Genomic DNA, 24,768 nt, shown 5'->3' on the forward strand with positions numbered 1-24,768 from the left:
CCCCAGCCTGGCAGTCCTCTACCCTCCCTATGGGCTGGGAAATGTTGTTAGAAGGCAGGCAGACACTGAATTCAGATGGCTGCATGAAGTCCTTAACAACCTCCAACAGTCTTTGAAAGTGAAATGACATGGAAGAAAAACGATGAAATATCCATCAAAGGTCATGATGAAATCATGATCAGATGCACCTTACAACTCTGGCCAATTAATTAGGTGTTCAAGTTTGGAAGGTACGTAGAGGCACAGTATGTTCAAAATGCAAGGAGGAGATGGAGGTAGAACAATCAAAATAGTTGTATTCTGCAATCAATGGAATTTGTACTTTTAAATCAACATAACATTGATTACTCTTTTTTTTTTTTTCTTGTTTATTTCTTTGTTTCCTGTGTAGTTTATTTTGTGTATGTGTGTGTGTTGTTGCCATCATTGTTTTCCTAAAAAAAAACAGGCATGAGAAGAATTTAAAAAGAATTTAAAATGAATTTAAAAGTTGTATTATTTGACTTCTTGTTCTGTCAGGGAGTGTACTGATAGGACAAGGAGTAATGTCTTTAAACCAAAACAGAGTGGATTTAGATTACATATTAGGAAGAAATTATTTACTCAGAGGGTGGTGAGGCACTGAACATGCTGCTGTGGATGCCTCATCCCTGGAGGTGTTCAAGGCCAGGTTGGATGGGGTTTTGGGCAGCTTGAGCTGCTGGGAGGTGTCTCTGCCCATGACAGGGGGCTGGAATCAGATGATCTTTAAGGTCCTTTCCAATCCAAGCCATTCTGTGATTCTTAGTTGCTGTCTGGTGAGCTTCTTTGAGAACTCATCCTAATCTCTAGTATGAGGAAACGCTGCTGTAGTACATTGGTCTTCATGCATTGCTTTTTCCCCATCTGTAACAGATCCAGATGACTTGAGTCATTAGTTGTAGTTCAAAATCCAATCCATTAGTGTAGGCTATAAATTTGTTTAGCTCTAGCTGTAAGTCCTTGGAACACTTTTTAGTCTGGTAGATGTAACACATGCAACTCTGTTTTCTAAATACATGATTACGTTTGTAGTTATTTAAAACAATTCAACATTAGTGTAAAGGCAGTGCATATACTTAGGTCATCTTTGAATTATCTTTAAATTTCTTCTGAATCTTCTAATTTAAGTTTATTTTGTTATACTAGCTTGATGCTTTCATTTGGATGTTTGCTTCTTATGGCTTTATCATTTTCTTTTTAGAAAGGCATACCTAGAAGAAAACCATGTCATTAATTTCATGCAATTAGCTGTCATCACTTGCTTGGACTAATGTCTCAGCCTTTCTGCAATCAGCTCTTTTTGTTTGTTATCCAAGGTTGGTTCTGTTCTAGCTTTTAAATAGATGTCGAGGTGTAGTTATAGTCTTCAACATTTTGTTTCAATCCACTAAGCCTTCAGTGTGGCATAACCCCAAGAGTCTTTGTACTATTTACTGTGCAATACTATACATAAAAAAAAATATTGCAGAGAGAGTAGGAATTATCTGGGATAAGAAATAATAAGCTTAAGTTCATTGCACCAAGGAATACCACAGTTCAAAAGGAATTTTTGCTAATGACAAATACAGTGAAACACTGGTGTAAATTGCCTAGAGAGAGTGAGACTCCCCTAGCTTGAGCTTTACAGAACAGGTTAAACCACAATCTGACAAACATGCCATGGGTATATTTGATCCAGCCCTGGGTAAAGGAATGACCTTTTCAGGAACCTGTTTTCTGAGTCTGTGAAAAGGGCTTGAAGATACTTGGAGAGTGCTGGCATGATGGGAATTGAGCCTGCTCAGGAGGCTTCTAGCACACCCTGGGATCAAACTCCTTGTTCAAAGAAGTTTTACAGTTAACTAGAAAATCTCATTAAGGTGATGTCTGTAGCCTCCTATGCCCTGGCATACTTCTCAACCCTGTAGATCAGAGGCAAGTGCTGATTTATGATTTCAAGTCACAGACTTTTTTTTAATTGCTCATCAGGGAACATCTGCCTCACAGCTTGAATGTAACTGAATATCACGAAGTCTGGATTAAAGAACACTCTTCCTCCCTCCTTTTCTGCAAGACAAGAGGCACTTGGCTTCTGTTATCATTTGTGTTCAGTGATTTGCTGTCTTCATTTTATTTGGTAGTATTTCTACTGATAGAAAAATGGCCATAGTTATTTATTTTTATTAGAAGAAAAAGGGTCACAGAATCATTATGGATGGAAGAAAGAGGAAGATCTACTACCAGAGAAATAGACACAAAGTTTGGGCTCCATGTCAAATAAGTGAAGCACAATGGACAGAGCATGTGGGCAAGATCTGATGAAATTGCAAGTTAGTGCCAGAAGGAACCAAATTGACCAGCTAAAGAGAAAACTGTGGTCTTGCTGTTGTTGTTTCCCTAGCCACTAGCACAGAAAAGGTGCAGAAGATACATGTATATTACAATCTTATCCCATCTCCCAAAGGGAGGGTAGTATGGAAAAAAAAAAAAAAAAAAAAAAAAAAAAAGGTAAATAATTTTTGTCAATTTTCTTCAGTAACAGAATATAATGGCTTTATCTAAGAAATGTCAGAATCGCTATGCAATTCACTAGCATAGCAAAGAGGTGCAAATTTAATGAATATAAAATGAATATAACCAAAGACCAGGCTTTCCTTCCTCCTCCTCCCTCCTCTTCTCCACTTCTCTCCCTTTTCCTTTTCTATCCCCTCCTTTCCTTATAGGACTGTGATGGACCTGAGGTGGCTAACAGAATGAAGGAGTAACAACATATCTATGTTGTAAAAGACTACATTCTGTCACTTATCGGAAAATTTCTAAAAGCCCTGCTTAGTTGGTCTATTGGATAATTTCTTACATAGTGATTTAGATTATCAATGCCTGTTCATTAAGTACACATATTGATAATAACATCTGAATGCATATGTCCAGACGCAGGCTCTGTATAGAATAAGGTGAAGCTGGAGTCAACTGGCTTTACAAAAGGAAGATTTTTATTTTATTTTATTTTATTTTATTTTATTTTATTTTATTTTATTTTATTTTATTTTATTTTATTTTATCTTATCTTATCTTATCTTATCTTATCTTATCTTATCTTATCTTATCTTATCTTTATCTTGTAATTTTTATTTCATAACTGCTTCATAGGTGCAATATCCTGGATTCACCAAGGAGATTAACAGTAGGAATACTTGACTGAATATTACAAATTTGGTATTGTCTGACATAGATGAATCTGCTTTGCTGTTGCAGAATCACAGACTTTTATGTGGTCCAAGCATCAGATGGAAACAGACTCAGAGTCGCAGTTATATTTGTAGTCAGCCTTGTCTGTCTGGTCCCAAGATTAATGTAATGCCCTATGCACAACTTGTATCTTTATGAGCAGTGTAACTTCACCCTGAATTTGGGCTTCTGACGTGATAACTCCCATAACTAAAACCAGTTTCTTCAGGCAAGGAAAGCTCCACCTGAGTGAGTCAGTGCAGGCTCCTTTCACAGTAGAAGGAAACAGGTGCTTCCAGTACCAGATATCATGATTTTCTCAAATAAAACGGACCTGTCTCTTTGGAGATTCCCAAAAGAATCTAGGGTTACCACCTCACACAGAGCTGCTTGGAGTTGAGAAAGGTGAATACGCATTCCATGCCACTGCAAGGACAGATAGGATTAAGGTAGTAATCAGTCATGCCTTTACATTTCCACCAGCAATACCAGCTAGATTTCTGCATATCCAGCTTGTGACTTTTCCAGAAAGGAAGAACTGTGGATGATAAACAAGTCTACCCTCAACACCAGCCTCCTGTGAACCTTCAGTGTAATTAATTTTTTGTTGTTGAAAACATTTATCTTAGTTGAATGGGAGTTTTCAGTACTTAAAGGGTGAATACTATACTCTGAATAAAATTTATGTCCTTTTACACACTTATTGCTTTTGGTGGGATATTCACAGCTCAGAAACAACTTTTCCATTCCTTGTACTAACCTTAATCACTGCTTCAACTGATGTCAGAACAATCTCTCCAGTCTTATCAGATTGGCTTTTCTGTTTATATACTACAATTTTCTGATTTCGTGACTATCATATGTTTAAAATGGACAGCATCATGGCACGAGGGACTTCAGTATTTAAGTTTATAATCCATTCGATTCACTCACTGCAAGATTTCCTATTTCTCTGAGAAGGTTTACAGTCTGTTTCAGTCCATTTTTGTGCTTACTACAGTCACGGTCATGCTGCTGGTTTAGTCACTTCACGTAGCATCACACCTAAGTGTGTTAGAAAAAGTTGCATTATCTAGCTCTTCAAATTACCCATAAGCGTATGGTGGTTTTTTTTTTTAGTGCTTTTTTTTTTTTTTTCCCCCTCTGCATAAACATCTCATTATTTAATACCCTTAATAGCCCTGATGTCTGAAGTTGTCCTCACTGAAATTTCATTTTAACTTTCCTCTAATTTTCTTTTGAAGTTGTAGGTCTTCTGCAGAGCTAACATTTTTTAACACTGTTAATTGTGTTTTGTGCCTTGGAAAAGAAACAACTTCTTGATCATCCTGGTTAGGTTTTTTATCTGGCATGTAAGCCCTTTGGTTGTTCTATTAGAATGGAAGTCATAAAAGCTAGATGTACGTTACCACAGTGATATGATTACCTAGTTAATTGCAGACAGGCCCTTGGAGATTATTTACTGTTGTGTTCTAGTTATTTCTCTCTATTCCTCTTCTCTTCAAGCTTTGCATGTAGTACATATAACAAATAAGTCTTTTAAACCTGTGCAGTAAATATTAATTTCTCAATAACATTGATGTAATCCAAACATAGGCCTAAATTTTGTCTCTCATCCACATATATTGTAATTTATACTTTCATAGAAAGCTATGATTTTTCATTAGTACTTAATTCAGTAAGAGCATATACACATAGCAATTGTGGTTTAATCTTGTGTTACATCTGATTAAAGCTCATTAGCACAATTCTTTACAGATCCAATCCCACACATTCTGCTTGCTATCCTGATGTCTCCAAAGCAACCTTGGCTAACTCTAGCCATTGAGGGATGTCACTGGATAAGTTACTGACACCATACAGATGTTTCACATTTTATGACCAGTAAGATCTGCTGTATTCCACCATCCTCAAAAAGAAAAAAAAAAAATCTCTTTTAAATTGATGCTGGAATTCCCAATAGAAAAGATATTACAATGGCATCAAATGGAAAACAATTCATTACTGTTTTTTGGGTACACTTTATTATGTGCTTTACAATTGTATAGCTTGAGGATTTTTCCCAAATTCACCATTAATTCTTCCGTGACTGTGTTTTGAAACAAACTTGAGGTATTAACCATTGGAAGTAATAGTCATCTAAGACATCCTTAATGACCTCAGAAAACCATGTCTTGTGTAAGAGGAATAATACCTTCCCAAGAAACTCTGTCGTTCTGTCGTCAAAGCCATTGTCCTTTAATAGAATGCTTTGCAGCTAGAGTTGGTTATTTTATTTGGTTCAACTAAGAGGTGTTCAATACTGTGTAGAGTTTGGGGCATTGAAAGCAACAGCTCTTCTGACCATGCTCATCTGCCAGCTGAGCAGCTTTTTATAAAATGATTTTTTCCCTCTGAAGATATCAGTCACAAAGCCTAGATGTGTTGGAGTGTACTGATTTTGCTGAAACTGTGTTGAAATGATTCTGTTGTGCAAACTGGGATGAAAATCAAAACAAGGTCCAAGTGAGAGAGTCATGTAAAAATAACCTAATAGACCTAATAGTCTTAATACCTTCTTGGAATGTGGGAGATGTAGCTTCAAATCCCAGGCTGTGTGAGATGGAACAAGTATCTGAACTTTTTTTTCCTTACTGGTGCTACAGGCAATGTGATTCTGTAATTTATGAACTGCCTGGGCTGGTGTGCCAAATATTAATAATAGAGAATTATATAACCAAATGAAAAAGCTGATTTTACCACCCTTTCAAATATCATTTAAGAAAGAAAGGGCCTTTAAAACAGTCAAACTATGGAAAGTTGACAGTGCTCAGGGAATACTGGCAAGAATGACAAATAATTTACTAGGCTCAACTCCTGATAAATGGTGAATGCTTGTTCTGTTTGACCAAAATGTAGCTGTGATATGAGTGGTTATGGCATCTTGCTGCCTTGTGAGAAGCATTACACAGCTTCAAGTTTTATTTAACTCAAGCAGATGCTCTGTGCTGTATAGAGCTTTGTGTTTTATAAGCACTAACCCTCATTCTGTCTTTATTCTGCAGCTATCTGATTTCAGCTGCTTTCAATAGTAACAAGAAACAATTCCCAAATAAAAGTGGGAAAAAAAAGAAGAAGAAATAAAAGGAAGTCCAAATGATCTAGCTACTGACTTTTAAAGAACTCTATTTTGACCTTTAAAATAATGTGAATAGAATAGCATTAGTAGAAGGTCACACAGTAATAAACATACAAACACTACAATTCTGGAAAGTCAGGGACTGTGCAGTGAAGTTTTCCATAACAGACTTCCCTCTGCATCACTATCTGTCAACCATGAGAGGAGGAAGAGATGGATTTCCAGGCCAGGAGAACTGAAGGGAGAAGTAACCTTTGTTGGAAGTGAAAGTGAGCAGTGCAAAACTTGTCTTTCTGAAGGGAATTTCCTGCAGTGAGCAAGCTGCCTTCTTAGAGCATTATGTCCTCCCTTCTAGGGAAGAGATGTGGAGGACTTGAGCTTACACCATCCCTCACTATCCTCTAATCCATCACCACAGTTTTCAAGTAACCCAAATATTTCAGTATATTTATCCTCAAAAAGAAATTTTGTGATAGTCAATTATCTTCGTGTCATTATCTCCATGATAATGAACGTCTTGGGAACTCAAAGTCCAGAAAGGCAAAGAATCTCAAATGAATATGAATGCCTCAAAACTGGATTGATACAATCAAATTCAAACTATCATTTACTTTTTAAGTTTTTCAGCATTGTTGATTTTGATCGTCAAAATTAAAGCTTGTGAAAGTTACTCAATTTCCATAGCATTATAAGCTTGTTCTTTCTGCAAGTCCTATTCATTGAAAACTACAAATGGACACACAGAAAGTGCCCAAAGCTGAGTTGGAAAAACAGTAAGCAGTAGCCCTTTGTCTGTTTTTTTTTTTTTTTTTTTTTTTCATATGCCTATTTATTTTAAAAATATATTTCCACATTTCTGGTTGCTCCTCTAGTTAACTAAACAGACAGAATTTTAAATTTCCATTTGGATACCTCCCAAACTTGACAACTTCTTTTCCATGAGTGTTATAGACATACCTGTTGCAGCTACCTTTGCTTATGCTGCATGTGAGGAAGTGCTACAGGAGGTTCAGGAACTTTCTATGGGAGTTCTCACTGTGGAGCACTTACCAAATAATTCAGTAGAGTAGACTCTCTAACAAAGATTATAATATAGATAAATATAGATAAAAACAGATAAATATGGTAATTATTAATTTATTCATCTTTTTATCACTGTCAAGAAAAAAAAATCATCATTGTTTTTCCTAATCAGAAAAATTGAAACTAATTTGATTGCCTTGAAGTTGTGCATGTGCATAGAAACTGCTTGGCTTAAACAATCAACCAACTTTTATGAACATGTTCAATGCCCTTTTTATTCTGAAGAATCTAGTGATGTGTAAAAACTATATTCCAACTGAAGATTGCCTTGTAAACCATTAATTACTTTCTTACAAGTCCAGGTACAACTGCTTATTTGAAAAGGGAAGTACTTTACTGTAACACTAAACAATATAACTGCAACACTATTTAGAAGAAAAGGCTTATTTTTTATTATTTATTTATTTATTTATTTATTTTTTCTGTCCAGGCACATGCATAGCCTTTCGGAAGAGTTATGAACAGTTTACACCTATTCATATGTTACATTTGGAAACAAATCTTAGTGATTTTGATTCACATTCTTCTCAGTCTTTCTTTCTGTTAAACAGCAAATATTCAGAGTGCTTAGCATCAGAAAAATGAGAAGGTTTTTTGACCTGTGTTCTATAATGGCATTGAAACATCAGGTTTCACATGTCACCTGCTCTTTTCTCTTTTCTCATATTTATACCTGTTAATTGCTCTAGTACAACACTGTTTAAATGTACTTTCATTTTACATACAGCACAAGACTTTTCTTGCAACCTTCACCCTGTGACTACTTTGCCCTTACCAGACCACTCCCACAGGGCAGTGGTCAGTGCTGCAAAGTCAAGCTGGACACTGGTAACAAGCAGAGTATCCTAGGGGTCAGTACTGGGTCTGATCACATTTAATATTTTTATGAATGATGGGGGTAGAGTGTACCCTCAGTAAATTTGAAGATGACATCAAACTGGGGGCATGGCTGACTCACCAGAGGGCCTCACAGCCATCTGGAGGGTCTTGATGGATTGGAGAAGCAGGCTGACAAAAGTCTTGTGAGGTTCCACAAGTAGAAGTGCAGCGTCCTGCACCTGGGAAGGAACAACCCCAGGCACCAGTACATACTGGGGGCCACCCAGCTGGAAAGCAGCTTTGCAAAAAGAACCAGGGAGTCTTGGTGGACTCCAAGTTGAACATAAGTCAGCAGTGTGCCCTTGCTGCCATGAAAGCTAATAGTATTTGCGGCTGTATTAGGCAAACTATCACTAGCAGGTCAAGAGATGTGATCCTTCTCTGCTGCTCAGCACTGGTGAGGCTGCACCTGGATTAGTGTCCTGTTCCGGGTCCCCCAGTACAAGAGAGTCACTGACATACTGTAAAACTCCAGTGGAGGGCCACCAAAATGATCAAGGCAGTGGTGTGGCCTTACCTCAATTACTGTGTACAGTTGTGGGTACCAAAATATAAGGGTACAAAACTAATAAAGAGCACCAGAAGGGCTGTGAAGATGGTGAAGGGTCTAGAGGGCAAGATGTATGAGGAGCGTCTGAGGTCCCTTGGTTTATTCAGCCCAGGGCAGAGCAGGCTGAGGGGAGGCCTCCTGGCGGCCTGCGGCTTCCTCGAGGGGAGCGGAGGGGCAGGCTCTGATTAGCCTTACAGTCACAAGCCCTGGTTCTCACAGGGGACTTCAACCACACTGATATTTGCTGGAAAGATCACACAGCTAGGCACAAACAGTCCAGGAGGTTCCTGCAGTGCATTGATGATAGTGTTTTTGACACAGGTGTTCAAGGGGCCAATGAGGAGAGGTGTGCTCTTGGATCTTCTACTAACAAGCAAAGAAAAAGTCATAGAGGACAGGAGAGGTGCCTGAGGACTGAAAGAAAACCAATGTGACTCCAATCTTCAAACAGGGCAAGAAGGAGGACCAAAGAAACTACTGAAGTCCACCCCCATCCCTGGAAAGGTGATGGAACATCCTGGGGGTCATCTCCAAGTACATGGAAGATAAGAATCATAGAATCATAGAAATCATTGACAACATCGATAAAATTCAGATTCCCAAGAAGGTGATCAGAAGTAGTCCGCATGGATTCACCAAGGGGAGATAATGCTTAACCAATCTGATAGCCTTCTATGATGGGATGACTGGCTGGGTAGATGAGGGGAGAGCAGTGGATGTTGCCTACCTTTGCTTTCGACACTGCTTTTGACACTGTCTCCTGTAACATCCTCAAAGGCATTCTCAGGAAGTGCAGCATAGATGAGTGGATGCTGAAGTGGATTGAGAAATGGCTGGATGCCAGTAGTGCAACCTAGTTGGAGGCCTGTAGCTAGTGGTGTACCCCAGGGGTCAGTACTGGGTCCAGTCTTGTTCAACTTAACTCATCAATGACCTGGATGATGGAACAGAGTGTTTGCTGATGACACAAAGCTAGGAGGAGTGGCCGATACCCCCAGAGGGCTGTGCTGCCATTCAGTGGGACCTGGCCAGGCTGGAAAGTTGGACAGTGAGGAGTCTCATGAAGTTAAATGAAGGTAAACACGGGGTCCTTCATGTAGGGAAGAATAACCCAATGCACCAGTAAAGTCTGCGGACTGACCTGCTGGAAAGTAGATCTGTGAAGGACCTGGGAGTCCTGGTGGACATCAGGTTAACCATGAGCCAGCAATGTGCCCTTGTGGTCAAGAAGGCCAATGGTGCATTTAGAAGAGCATTGCCAGCAGGTCAAGGGAGGTAATCCTCCCCCTCTACTCACCATGGAGTAGGCCACTCGTGGAGTATTTTGTCCAGTTCTGGGCTCCCCAGTATGAGAGGGCCATAGAGCTACTGGAGTGAGTCCAGTGGAGGGCTACAAAGATAATGAGGGAACTGGAGCTTCTGTCATACAAGGACAGTCTGAGAGAACTGGGCCTGTTTAGCTTGGAGAAGACTGAGAGATGAACTTACCAATGTGTACAAATACCTGAAGAAAGAGGATGGGGACAGACTCTTCAGTGGTGCCCAGTGACAGGATGAGAGGCAGTGGGCACAAACTGAAGCACAAGTTCGGTCTGAATATGAGGAGGCGCTTCCTTACTGTGATGGTGACAGAGCACTGGAACAGGTTGCAGAGAGAGGCTGTGGAGTCTTCTCTGGAAATATTCAAAACCCACCTGGATGTGATCCTGTGCAGTGTGCTCTCAGTGACTCTGCTTGGCAGGGAGTTGGACTAGATGATCTCCAGAGGTCTCTTCCAACTTCAACCACTCTGTGATTCTGTGCTGCTGTGATCTGTTCTCTCTAGTGACCTGTGATGGAACCTAATGTAAGGCATGAAGGGTCAGGCTGAATGTTAGAGAAAGGTTCCTCACTGAGAGGGTGGTCAAGCACTGGAGAAGGCTTCCCAGGAATGTACAAAAGCTAGTACAAAACTAATTGGTTAGTTGGTGTTGGTCTTTTTTGTTTGATGTGTCAATTCTGCATCTATCACCTCGTTTTCCTCCTGTGTTCCTTTCGTTTAGGGGAACACAAGATGCTTCCTAGAATTCACCCAACCTCACTAATACAAAAAACACAAGATTTCTATTTCTGTAAAAGGGCTCTTCAAGTAAAGCTGTTGAAAAGCTACCACCTGTTGGGCCTTCCCCATCCAGCTATTCAGAGATGGGTAAACCCAAATTAACTTTCTGGGTAGACAAAACAGAGGAAGTGAGAATAGGGCTGATGTCAAGTCTTTTAAAGATGGGTGTAAGTGTTTTTCTAATAGGATCCATCCTGGATGAATTCCAGTTGAATCTACAGTAGAAGATAGTTTGTAGAAAATTGTTGTGCAGTCAAGCAAGAAATTACAGTTGGAGAGAATTGTTTTCCTATCCTTTAGACCAACTTCTCTTAAAATATTTAAGTTCCCTATTTCTGAACAATTGTGGAATCCAATTGATTTTATTATCACACATAAAAAAATACTCTAGAGTTTCTCATCTGGCACCATTGGCAGAAGCAAGCAAACAGAATTAATATTTCTCACATGGAACACCACACAAATGATTGTATTCCAAACTGGGTGATTACGATAATGATTCACATGCAATATTTGCATGAAATGGCAGTAATGGAAGCAACTACTAACACTCTGAGCTATCAGCTATCCATAAGCATTTAGAAACCAGAGCTTATTTTCTTTTCAGTCTCTACAATTGCCTTTTCTTAAAATATAACCCGGAGGGTGCCTCCTACTTCAATACTTGTGCTCCACTGATTCAAGTTTCTTTGTTTCTCTCCTAAACTTTGAGCCTGCAATAGGCTTCTGACATTTGCTATTATTTATATCGACACCCTACATTTACTGTATCTTGCTTTATCTTGTTTGTTGGTAATAATAATTCTTTTCTTAACGCTTATTTTCCATGGCCAAAGCTGCCCTATAACCTCATATAAAAACTTACTTTGTGCCTTCCTTGCCCTTTGCTGTTGTTGCTTCTTCTCTTGGAAGAAAAGAAAGCTTTCCATGCTCAGGTCAGGTAAAAGAGTGAATGATGGTGGTGGATGTCCATGCTCAAGTCTTTCCCTCATCTGCAAAGCCTCTGATTTGGGGTGGCAGTTTTTTTGTCCACTCCTACACCCAACTTTGCTGTGAACACCCCACATACAGCAGCTGTGTGGTATTGTGGCCAAATACAATTTTAAAAGGGACATTAAGACAGACCTCAGGTCTTTCTATGCCAAGCAAGAGGTAGTACTATGCAAAGGAGAGATGCTGGGACAGCCTTTGGCCATTGGCACTCAAGCAGATCTTCGGGGAAACAGGCTATCAAAAGACAGCTACAGATAGTTGTGTCCCTAATACCTGTTTTGCCATTACCCATATACGAATATGAGTAGAGAAGTGGCCCATGAGGCAAAACCTGCTATCCTTTTTTTTTTTAAGAAATCATAAGATACATGAGGTGACTTCCAATATAAAGCCTATGACAAAATATGCATTTAAGATGGTGTTGTGGTTTAACTCTGGCAGGCTGCTGAGCACCACACAGCCACTCGCTCACTCTTCCCAGGTGGGATGGGGGAGAGAATCAGAAAAATTGTGAGAAGTTTTTCTCATGGGTTGAGAAAAAGGCAGTTCACTAGGTAAAGCAAAAGCCACACACACAAGCAAAGCTAAACAAGAAATTAGTTCACTACTTCCCATCAGCAGGCAGATGTTCAGCCAGTCCCAGGAAAGCAGAGCTCATCACACATAATGGTCTCTTGGGAAGACAAACACAGTCACTTTAAATGTCATTCCTCCTCCTTTACCCTAGCTTTTACTGTTGAGTGTGACACCATATGGTATGGGATATCCCTTTGGTCAGTATGGTTCAGCTGTCCTGGCTGTGTTCCCTTCTAGCTTGTGGTGCACCATCAGCCTGCTCACTGGCAAGGCCGCACAAGAAGAATCACAGAATCACAGAATCACAGAATCACAGAATTTCTAGGTTGGAAGAGACCTCAAAGAAGAGAAGTCTTTGGCTGTCTGTAAGCACTGCTCTGAAACAAGTAAAAACATTGGTGTATTATCACCACTATTTTAATCACAAATCCAAAAGATAGCATCATATTAGCATCTATGAAGAAATTTTACTCTATCCCAGCCAAAACCATGACAGATGGGTTTACAGAATCACAGAAACACAGAATGGTTGAGGTTGGAAGGGATCTCTGGAGGTCCTCTGGTCCCACCTCCCTGCTCAAGGAGGACCACCTAGAGCAAGGTGTCTAAGACCATGTCCAGATGGCTTGTGAAAATCTTCAAGGAGAGAGACTTCACAGCCTCTCTGGGCAACCTGTGCCAGGGCTCCGCCACCTGTCCAGCATGGAAGTGATTCCTGATGATCAGAGAAAATTTCCTGTGATCCAGTTTTTGCCCAGAGCCTCTTATCCTGGCACTGGGTGGCACTGAAAAGACCCTGTCTTCTGTGCACCCTCCAATCAGGTATTTATAGACATTGATAAGATCCCCCCCTGAGTCTCTTTATCTCCAGGCTGAGCAGTCCCAGCTCTCTCAGACTCTCCTCATAGAAGAGATACTCCAGTCCCTTGATCATCCTGGTGGTCCTCCACATGATTATTTCCAGAATGTCCGCATCTCAGAAGAGGGAAATAAATAAATAAATAATAATAAAAACAACAACAACAACAACAAAAAAAACACATACTCATGCCATGGAAGACTGGGGATTTTCATCCTGTGTGTGTAAATACTTGGAAATCTGTGAAGAGGAAAATAATCATTCTGAAGTTTAGTCACTTGTAAGGTTACAGAAAAAACAACTTTAAAAAGAGAAAGAAAATGCTTGAGGAATGATTGGCATGAGAGGAGCAGAAAGAGCTTAAATAAATATATGCATTTGTGTGTACATGTGCATTTGTATGTATATACGTATCCCATTTAATTTACTAATGTAAATATTACCTTTGAACAGATTTATAGAATCATAGAATGGTTTAGGTTAGAAAGGACCTTAATGTCCATCCAACTCCAACTCTCCTGCCATGTCAGCAACACCTTCCACCAGCCCAGGCTGCCCAAAACCCCATCCACCCTGACCTCAAACTCTTCCAAGGATCTCATCCACAGCTTCTGTGGGCAAACTGTTCAGTGCCTCACCACTCTCACTGTAAAATATATCACCCTGGAGGAGTCATAGGTGCTACATACAAGAGGTGTCACCAGTGATGAAAAGCTAATGATACAGTGGATGAATGACTGTACAGTGCTTATCAGAATGATAGAATTGTAAAAATAAATCTGGTTTGTAGACCAGTAAGAGACAAACTGAATTGTTAAAACAGTTTAGAATCTGTCCCAGTTAGGGGCTTTCTCAATTAACTTTTTCCCTCACTTGCCTTCAGCATTTGAAAGAGACATCTTTTTGTTTTTTACTTTTACAAAAGAAATTCATGCTCCACCCCTTCACCCCCCACCAACTGCAATTCAGAGAAGAGAATTAGGGCATACATTCAAGAGGAAGCTACAGTCAGACTTTAGGAAGAGACCTTCTCAAACTGCAGGTGAGGAAACATATGTGGAAGTAAGAAGACCATCTAACCACGCTGAAGAGGATCCAACCCTTCTTAGTGTCCATGACTAAAGATTAACCTTCCCTCCACATTATCACAGAAGAATTCAACTGTTTCTAGGATACTTTCTAAAGCTCCTTAAGGTCCAGTTCAGTGTACTGTCTCATCAGCGCAGGAGGTCTTGCATTGCTGTGTCTAAGCTCATGCCTGGATTTAGCACCTGGACTCTTTATTCCTGATCTGCTCTGTGACCTTTACTTATTTCTCCCCATCTGTTTTTGCCTTCATTTGCCAATGCAATTTTAAGACTTCTAAAGCTTAATTTGTGTTTGCCAAGGATATCACACAGCAGAGCTCTGATCGAATCTTGTGCTTCTAGAAGTTTATTTCTTTTTTCATTATTTGCATTGTAGAAGAAGAGTGTCTGAACTCTTAAGAGTTACTGAAACAAAACAAAACAAAACAACAACAAAACTGTTTTTATATGTTTAAAGTGGAATGGTCATTATTTTTCCATCTTTTTTTTTTTTTTTTTTTTTTTTTCTCCTGTCCAGGTACATGCATAGCCATTTATGGATAGTGGCTGAGTATTTGTGCATCTTTTTTTCTCAATATGGTAAGGACACATTAGGCTGGCTAACTAGGCTGGCCTTAGCCTCTTAGACTTGCTCATTGGTGTACATGTGTCTGTGATGGCTCCTCTAGAGATTAACTGCTGATCTCAATAATATCCTACATAAGCATAGGTAAATATAGAAGACTCTTTCTATCCCATTTTGCCTCTGAGTACTATCTGGCCTCATTCCTTCTTTGGAATTGTTGGAGCAGAAATCAGCTCCATGCTGGAGACACCTGATTTAATGCAAGTTAGGTGTGCGAGCAGGTCTTATACTCAGTGGAGTCTTAAATCAGTACAATCAAATAAAACCAGCAAGCTATTCAGCTCATCCCGAAGTAAATGTACTTCAGTTGCCTACAAGTGGATGGCATTTGAGATCATTGTGTGAGTCCAGCCTGGACTCTGACAGCCAGCCTGGGTTTCTGAAAGCCCCTATCTGGGTGTCAGAACGAACATCTGATGAGGTGTTGGACACCCCTGTGGAAGCACCTGAATCAACTTCACTCCTTTTTCTACTCTGCCAGCAGAGGCATGATTTTGCACTGAGGTATAACTGTGAGATTTTGCACTGAGAAATAACTGCAGAAAACAAAAGGACAAATGTAAAATTTGTCTTGGTGCAATATTCTCTCATGAAGTTTCTTTCATCTTTCTACACTATTTCTTGAGACAGTATTTGCCGATAATAGTGTTTCCTTTTTTTTTTTTTTTCCTTTTTCCTTTTTTTTTAATTATTTAACATTAGTGACCACCATAACTAAGAGTGATTGTTTACTTTGTTGTTGTTGTTGTTTTTTCATGGAACTGTAAACATTAAGCATTTCAGTAAGATTTCTCGATGATAAATAAGAGCTGGCTATCAAGACTGTTTGATGTACAGCACTGCAGTGGCAAATTAAAACCAGAAAACCACAAAAAAAATCAACCTTTAACAAAAAAGAAAGAAAGAAAAAAAAAAAGCAACTTGCCCTTTATTGGAAAATAAACTGAGCAGAGACAAAATAAAAGAGCTTCTTCCTTCTATGTTGGGAGAGACTTGATTAAAAGAGGTGATAAAGTGGTGCCTAATAATGAGAAGGAAAGGAAGAGTTTATTGGATTTGTACTACTCACATAAAAACATATTATACAGTCAAAATATGGTTGTTGGCTGAAGATATAACATAACACACAGAGAATTTAATCTATTTTTCAAGAAACAAGACAGTTCTTCAGCCTTGAAACTCACTTTTTAAAATCTCAGTCAAAGCAAGATCTTCTGGATTATTTCTTACTATTTACTGATTGCAAAGAAGCAATTACTAGTGTGAGTGATGCACTAGTTGCAAATTACTGTCTAGACAAACAGGAGCTTTTCCTTTACCACAGACAAACAAGCAAAAATCCTGACTTCAGAAAATACTGAGATTCAGGTTGAGCTCTCACAGTTATGCTTCAGGAGGATAAAATGCAGAACACTGAATATCAGTTTTCATCTGCATAGCACTTATCAGACACAGACTTTCTAAGTGAATTGTGCTAAAGAGCATACCCATTAAGAAGTACAGGTCACCAAGTAGAGTACTTTCAGCCAAGCATTTGTAAGCTATCCTGTTGTCGACGGAAGGAAGACACAGACGCTCAATATGAGTGAACAATGAACTTCAACTTTAATGGATAGCTCAGTCGCCTTTTATCTAGTTTGAACATAATCAACTCATACATATTGCAAAAACTAAGCTCAGGATTGGCTAACACTTCCCGCTCTTTTCAGGTAGTTCCTCCTTCTTTTAGCCACCGTCCCGCCTTAGGGACTGTCCCCATCGCTCAAGGGCATCGTGTCCTTGAGCCTGATTGGCTCTCAGCCAGCTGTGTACGTGCCAGACTCATGTGAGTTGAGTACGGTACTTCACTAGCCCATTGCCTCTTAACTGCCCAACATCCACGTGTCCTATTTCACTTAACCATTCCTCCACAATTCCCCCGTTTTTATTTTGCGCTACAAATACCTTCTCTGTGAGTTGCTCTAGTTTCTTAGTTAGGCAGTTAAAGATTATACGTGCAGCAACTATAATCAATATAATTATAAGTAGAAAGCGAAGTCCCTCTTTAACTAACAAAACCCATCCACCCATGTTCCCAAAAACAGATTTAAGCCAACCTTCAAACCAACTATCTTGTACTACAATTTTTTGCATATGATCCCTTAACCATTTCAACTGGTCGTGAATTGACTAACCATGGTCGGAAAGATAAAAGCAACACATTCCTTCTACATCTTCACACCCATGTCCCTGAGCCAGCAGTAAGAAATCAATAGCGGCCCTATTTTGCAATACAGCATGTCTTAGACTCTCCATATATTGTGACATTTCAGAAAGAACTTGTGTTGTTACATTTGATTGTTTAACAGCCCAACAAGCAAGCTTATTAATGTTAGTCAAAGCGTGTGCAGTTCCCACACCAGGCACCAAAGAAGCAAAGAATCTTTCTGCTGGACCCCACAATTCTACATCATCATTACAGTCAGAACCCAAAGTTTTTAGTTCTCGTTTAATTCTTCTGCTCCTTGTCGAGTTCTGCCACGAGTGTAAATCTGGAGTGAAAAGTGTGAGTCGCCCTAGGTAACACTGTCCTCCAAAAGCATTGGCTGGTACTCCTTGCCATGCACGGTCTCCACAGATCAAAAACATGCCAGAGAGAAGCAGCACAGCCGCCGCTGCTTCCATGGTTACGTCAGACAGGCTGCAGGGTCCTGATGTCCGTCCCTCTGCTCTGTGCCGACTCGCCACACGGTGAACTCCAAGTGCAGCGCTGCTCGTGGCGGTGACTGAGGGGGGTGGGGAGGCTCCCATTGCCCCGTAGCCCCAAGGCAGCGTTATCATTCTCTCTGAAGGCGGCAGTGGGCAATGCCCAGCTCCAGCACTTCCCGGCAATCCCAGTCGCTCTGTAGCGGCAACAGCGACTCTCTGCTCAGCCTGATGTGTAGCTAAAGCGCTAGTGACTGTTCTCCAAGGCTTCAATAAATTTTTTAGCAGACTTAATATCATTAATAACATCACCAAACAATTTATCTCCAAATTTACGCCACTCTGTTTGTTCAAAAAACTGTATCAGGATTTGTAAAACAACCCTGCGCTACTGCATATGCTAATAACCCTGGCAAATCTTTTTCTACAATCAATATCTAAAATACTCCGCTTTTCTAAAAAGCATCTGAGCAAATTATACGCCGCTTGTTTTTCATACCTTTATATATACAGTTACAGCCTTTCCAAAGACCTCGGCGGCGCTTTTCCGGAGGGACCCTTTATAGGCTCATCCTGAGTGCGGGGACTCCCTTCCACCTTCCGAGCTGCGGGTGCGGGGACTCCTGTCCCTTTCACCTTTCAGACCTCGGCGACGCGTGACCGGCGGGATCCTCTCCCGGGTGCGGGGACTCCACGTCCCTTTCACCTTCCCGACGCGGGTGCGGGGATTCTTGTCCCTTCCACCTCCTGGGCTGCGTTGCAGGACCGGTTCCTCCCTTATTCCGTCCAACCGTGGCCCAGGATCACTGCCAGCAGTGTCCAAATCCCCTTCAGACCGGTCCCTGTTCGGGCGCCAATTTGTTGTCGACGGAAGGAAGACACAGACGCTCAATATGAGTGAACAATGAACTTCAACTTTAATGGATAGCTCAGTCGCCTTTTATCTAGTTTGAACATAATCAACTCATACATATTGCAAAAACTAAGCTCAGGATTGGCTAACACTTCCCGCTCTTTTCAGGTAGTTCCTCCTTCTTTTAGCCACCGTCCCGCCTTAGGGACTGTCCCCATCGCTCAAGGGCATCGTGTCCTTGAGCCTGATTGGCTCTCAGCCAGCTGTGTACGTGCCAGACTCATGTGAGTTGAGTACGGTACTTCACTAGCCCATTGCCTCTTAACTGCCCAACATCCACGTGTCCTATTTCACTTAACCATTCCTCCACACTATCCTTAGTAAAGACATTCACCATATAATGTCTATAGGCAATCTCTTCTCCTGGCAGGCTTTGCATGATGGGCTGACTCCCTTTCTAACTGTTTGGCAGTACCATGTACTATACGTATACAGTGCATAGAGTACAATATCCTGGAATAGTAAACTTAATTGTAGGTCAAGATAGAGTATCCAGTGGAACACTGGACTACAACAGAAGAAAGTTTCCTTTACTTTTAGGTCTAAAGTAAGCTTCTTCCATGCCAGGGACATGCCTGTGTCTACATTCAGGAGATACTAGTCCAAGCTGATCTCCAGAACTTGAAATTGAAATAGCACAAAGTCATGCTGCTCAGTAGCACAAAGTCATGCTGCTTCCTTACCAGGAAATTAGCCAGTGGCCTGAAAAATGAAAGGACCACCCAACACAGCTCTTGCAGGGATTTAATAAGAATGATTAATTTCTTCTTTATTTCACATTTAGCTTAATCAAAAGTAATTCCTTCATTTAGACAAAATTTAAGACTAATAACTAAGTAAAATAATTCAGACCCACAATTCATTACTAAAAGCCGAGGCCAGCAACCCTTACATAATTTATATCACCTTTTCTTCATTTGTAATTGTCCAGAAAGAGAAATGCTATAACTCAAATCAGAATTATTTAGTCCATCTGTGGGTCTGTTTTGACTGAGTTTGAATTCAGACTAGAAGCTTCTCATTTGAATTCCTACTCTGTTCTAAAAATTACTGTGTAAAATCTGTGTTTTACTTGAAGATGAGCTTCTGGTCCCTTGGGGATCCTGGTGGATGAAAAGCTTGATAGCTTGATGTGAGCCAGCAATGGTCGCTTACAGCCCAGAAAGACAGCTGTATCCTGGGCTGCATCAAAAGAAGTGTGGACAGATGGTCAAGGGAGGTGATTGTCCCCCTCTGCTCCACTCTTGTGAGACCCCACCTGCAGTCCTGCATCCAGCTCTGGGGCCCCCAGCACAAGAAAGACATGGACCTGTTGGAGCAGGTCCAGAGGAGGGCCACAAGGATAGGAGGGATGGAGCACCTCTCCTATAGAGATAGGCTGAAGGAGTTGACATTGTTCAGCCTAGGGAAGAGAAGGGTCTGAGAACACCTTTTTGCTGTCTTCTAAAACATAAAGGGGAACTTCAGGAAAGATGGGGTGGGACCCCTCATCAGGGAGTGTAGTGATATGGTAATGGTCTTAAACTAAATGAGGGTAGATTTAGATTAGGCACAAGAAAAAACAATTTACTGTGAGACTGCTGAGGCACTGGAACAGGTTGCCCAGAGAAGCTGTGGATGTGCCATCCTTGGAGGTGTTCAAGGCCAGTTTGGATGGGGCTTTAGGCAACCTGGTCTAGTGGGAAGTGTCGCGGGGACCTGAGGGCAGGAATTGGATGATCTTTAAGGTCCCTTCCAACCCAAACCACTCTATGGTCTTTATGATTCAAAAAAAACAAAACAAAACAAAACAAAAAAACCTGTGACAACACTGATATTTATTTATTATTTTTGGCATAGGGTTTTTCACTGAATCACTACATCTAACTAGTTCACTATATGTTAATTTATTGTTTGCTTTCTTCTGTTAATTTGTATCTGTGATTTTGTTTAAGAAATCTGCTATGGACCTCAAGTATATGAGTATACATTTTTCCTGTTTTTAGGGCCAGTACCCTTTAGCATTTCTGTCGTAGGATCTATCTTCTTAAGAATGGATTCTCTTTCAAGAGGTTACAGTCATGAGTATGACCTATTTAAAATATATGCAGAAGTTTTTGCCCAGTCAAGGTAAAACAGGATTAGAAAGAAGTACTTATGAGTAAAGTAATTCATATACTTTGTGCTTAATTCTTGTAACATCTGTCCAAACCAATTTCAGATTTATTAGTTCTGTTTTCCTGTTACATTTCTTTCTCCTTTTCTTTAGAGAAGGCTGTTAAAATCTTTCTCCCACTACTCTTCAACAAAAAAATCCAGCTCTTATGTAGGGTCCAGACATATGCTTCCTTAAAAGAAATGGTCCTTTTTGTTAATTACATCATGAAAAAAAATAAAAATTTGTCATTTATTGTGGGGAAAGAATATGTACATTCTATTTCCTAATGTGTATGTATAGGGTCAAAATAAACTGCTATGTACTGGATACCATACTAATATTTCAATGTATCTTTTACCACTCTGGCAGACGAAAGACAATCTGAACAGAAAAACAAAACAAAACAAAACAAAACATTTTGCATTCTAAATTTTCATTTCAAAGAATGTATTGAAATACAGTCATAAATATGTATCAAATGGGAAACGGGTCATCTGTAAGATTCAAGGAACCCTCACAGTAAGAACACATTGAGTTACCTTGTAATATATAAAATACAGGTAAATGTAATAAGAGGTAGCAATTCAGAAAGATAAAAATAAAAAGACATCAAAAGCTTAAGCCTCTTGAGAAGACTTTAAAACTAACGAAAGATCTCCTCTAGAACATAACAAAAATAAAAATAGATGCTGTAGTTGCTGGATAAAAATAGTGTAGCTTTAATGCCTTCTTCAAACAGATGGCTCTAAAAACTTGAGATGACAAATTATGATTTGTTCAGCCCAAAAAGAAGTCTTTCCAAAGACACTGTGAATTGTGGTAACACTGTTAGAGATGACCTTGAGATGGGTTTAGATATCTTCAGATGAAAACTCTTTTTATGAATTGAAAACAGATATTAAGAATCAATTAAAATATGGAAAATGAAATTAGATATTTAAATTACGGCTAACCTCAGAATGTTACTGAGAGTTGATTTCTTGGCATGTGAACAACAAGAAAGGTAGGGGAAAGATAGGGAGAAAAAGGAAAAAAAAAAAAAAAAAAAAAATCGAAAAGTCTTTACTGCATTTTACTTCTTTCCATGTAATGTGTACAACAATGGCTAACCAGATGGCCATATGAAGATTCAGCATTCCCCATAGGAAGAAGCTCTAGTCAACCAGGGAAAGGATTTAAATTTTATTTTTTAATGCTGGTCTGGCACTTTCATTTCAAATACAGAGGCAGAGGAAGGGATGTATTACCCATCCATAGTTACTTGTATTTTCAGACATTGTGGTACTTAAAAGTGCTAACCATTTGATGCAGAGGAGTAAGAAAAACATATAAAATATATAAACCAATTTTGAAGGTTTTCAGGAATGGATTTTCCACGCAAAATGAGCTTTTAAAAGGCTGTTAGATAGAAACATTGACCAGCCAAATGCTTAATACTCCCTAACACCTGTGCATTGTTAATGGCCTCACCTTGTTCACAGATGCAAACAGAACACTGAAAAGCAGCCACCTTTCCTTAAGCACCTGTAAGAATTATGGATGTGATTCACTTCGGTGTTGCTCTAGACTTTGCTGCAAACCCAAGTGGATATTATAGCTGTATGAGACTGGAATAATTCAGTGATGAAGGTGGCCTGTTATCTGCAATTTAGTAAGTAAAGAAAATACTTTCAGGTCTCTGTTTCATAAAAAAAAAAACACATGCATTATTAACCTTTACTGTGTATGGATTTTCGTATTTTCAATGTTTCAAATTAAACAAGCTTCAAAAACAGTTTTATATGTAAACAGCTTAATGTTTCTATAGCAACTATCTTTTTTTTTCTTTCCTTACTTTTTTTTTTTTTTCTTCCCCCCAAAAAAGCTCTACAAGCATTAATTATTATTAATCATATTTAATATTTTTGTGCCTAAGGAATCAACTAATTCCACTGTGTCCACAACTTAACAAAATTAATTATGGAGCCTGTGCCAGGGTGAAAGCCAGGAAGTCTTTAACTAAATGGAAACTGTGTATTAGACCTGAATTCTTTTTTAGGGGCAGAGGGTAAAGGGGAATAGAGAGGAGTTTAACAAGGCTGGGGAATGATTTAGCTCCTGTATTCCACCAGACAACAAGAGTCTCTTCCCCTCCCACTACAGAGAGCTTTGCTACTATGTCACCATGAGCAAGCATGGCAGCACCTTTCCTGTTGCGCTCTCTCTGAGCTCAGGATGTGTCTCTTGTTTACATGGAGTATTGGAAAGGAATCATCTGCTGTACTCTGCTGTGCTACATTGCACAGGCCTGAATTTAATCACAAATGTAGAGACAAGTTAAGAATGAGAAGAATAAGGTCCATCAGACAGGAGAAATGAATTTATGAGGCAAGAATAGGGACAGAACTGGAGCAAACCATCACTCAGTACACAAAATCCTGAAATGTTTTCCTTATCAACATACCATTTGCTTCTCCTTGGCTGTAAGATTTGACTCCCCTTTCTGAGATACATCTAGAAGATAACATGATGACCTTTTTCCATTTGTCCATACCACTAAATGGAATGAAAAAGGCGTCATGATAAAAAAAATGGATCACCAGTGGGAAAAAATGCATGGTCCAGTACATTACAGATGTCCCTGTTCTTATTCAAGAATAACTTGGAAGATTGCCCTGAAATCTAGATATCCAGAGTTAAAAGCAGAGACACTCTCTGCAAACACATACTTTGCTTTTTCTATTATAAGAACATGTGGAGAAATAATTATCATAAGCAACTGCTTGTTAGTGGCAGGCACCCAGCTGCCACTAAAAACAACAACAAAAAAATGGAGACAATGTATTTTCAGAACATAAAAACGGCTGTACTGAGGAGTCGGGCACAAGTCCTGTCTTTGGATCTGTATCCTATGTCTGATGGTGATCAAAATCAGATGCCGAAGGAAAGGTTTAACAGGGAAATGTGATACTGTTCTGACTCTGCTAAATGTTTTACTATCTGAGAGTAAATTCTCTGGAAGTTTTAAATATCTCTCTGATCAGAGCTCAAGGAAGGTGGCAGCCTCACATGGCCACAACAGTTGTTTGAACAGCCTGGTCTTCAAAATCCTTGCACTACTCTTTCAGTCAAATCTTTTGAGAAAAGATATCCATGTGATCCATTTAAATGTGCTCTCTGTAAGGGCAGCTACATAAAAGCAAGATTCCTGAGTGCAAACTGATATGTGAATGAGTATTCAGTATATGTTTTTTCAAAGGGCAATTTGTTCTAACTGGCCCGAGATTAGTGAATTTATTTTCTGAATAAATGTCTAGTCAAGTATTGAGGAGAAATGGCACCCTTTCAGATGGTTTATTAGTGGTGGGTGAACTTGTACAGCCTAACATCAAAACCACTCTAACTTTACTGTCTAGCTTATCCTTTATTTAATATAGACTTTAAGGAATGGGACATAAAGGTTGGGAGCTGAATTATGCCCGGTCACTAGGTCTGCTTAGTAAAGGGGGCAAGGGTATGACATAGGTCAACTCCCGTGAGTCCACCAACTCCTATATTTGCCGTGTGCTTGATGTTCAGGTGAAAAAGTAGCTGCTGGCGGCAGCCAAAATTTGTCTGGTTATAAAACAAGGCACTGACATTCTGCTCACTTTGTCCTCGATAATACCAGTGGGATAAAGCAGTGAAGTTCAAGGAAGGCGATGTGATCTACAGGAGTCAATGGAAGTTTCATCACTAGCTTAAATGGTGTCTGAGTTTCACCCCACGCTCTCTGCAGGACTCATGTCTGCATCTACTCCTTATGCCAATGAAAATCTTGGCATACAAATTTCAGGCTCTTGTTAACTATACCTGAGTCTGAATCTGGCAAAAGAAAACCTGGAATCCAGGGTGCAGCAGAACTCTGCTTGCCTCTCCAGACACGTTGCCATACTGTCCAACATGTGTCACGGT

This window comes from Netta rufina, assembly GCF_964035555.1.
Source record: "Netta rufina genome assembly, chromosome: 4".
Lineage (NCBI taxonomy): Eukaryota > Metazoa > Chordata > Aves > Anseriformes > Anatidae > Netta > Netta rufina.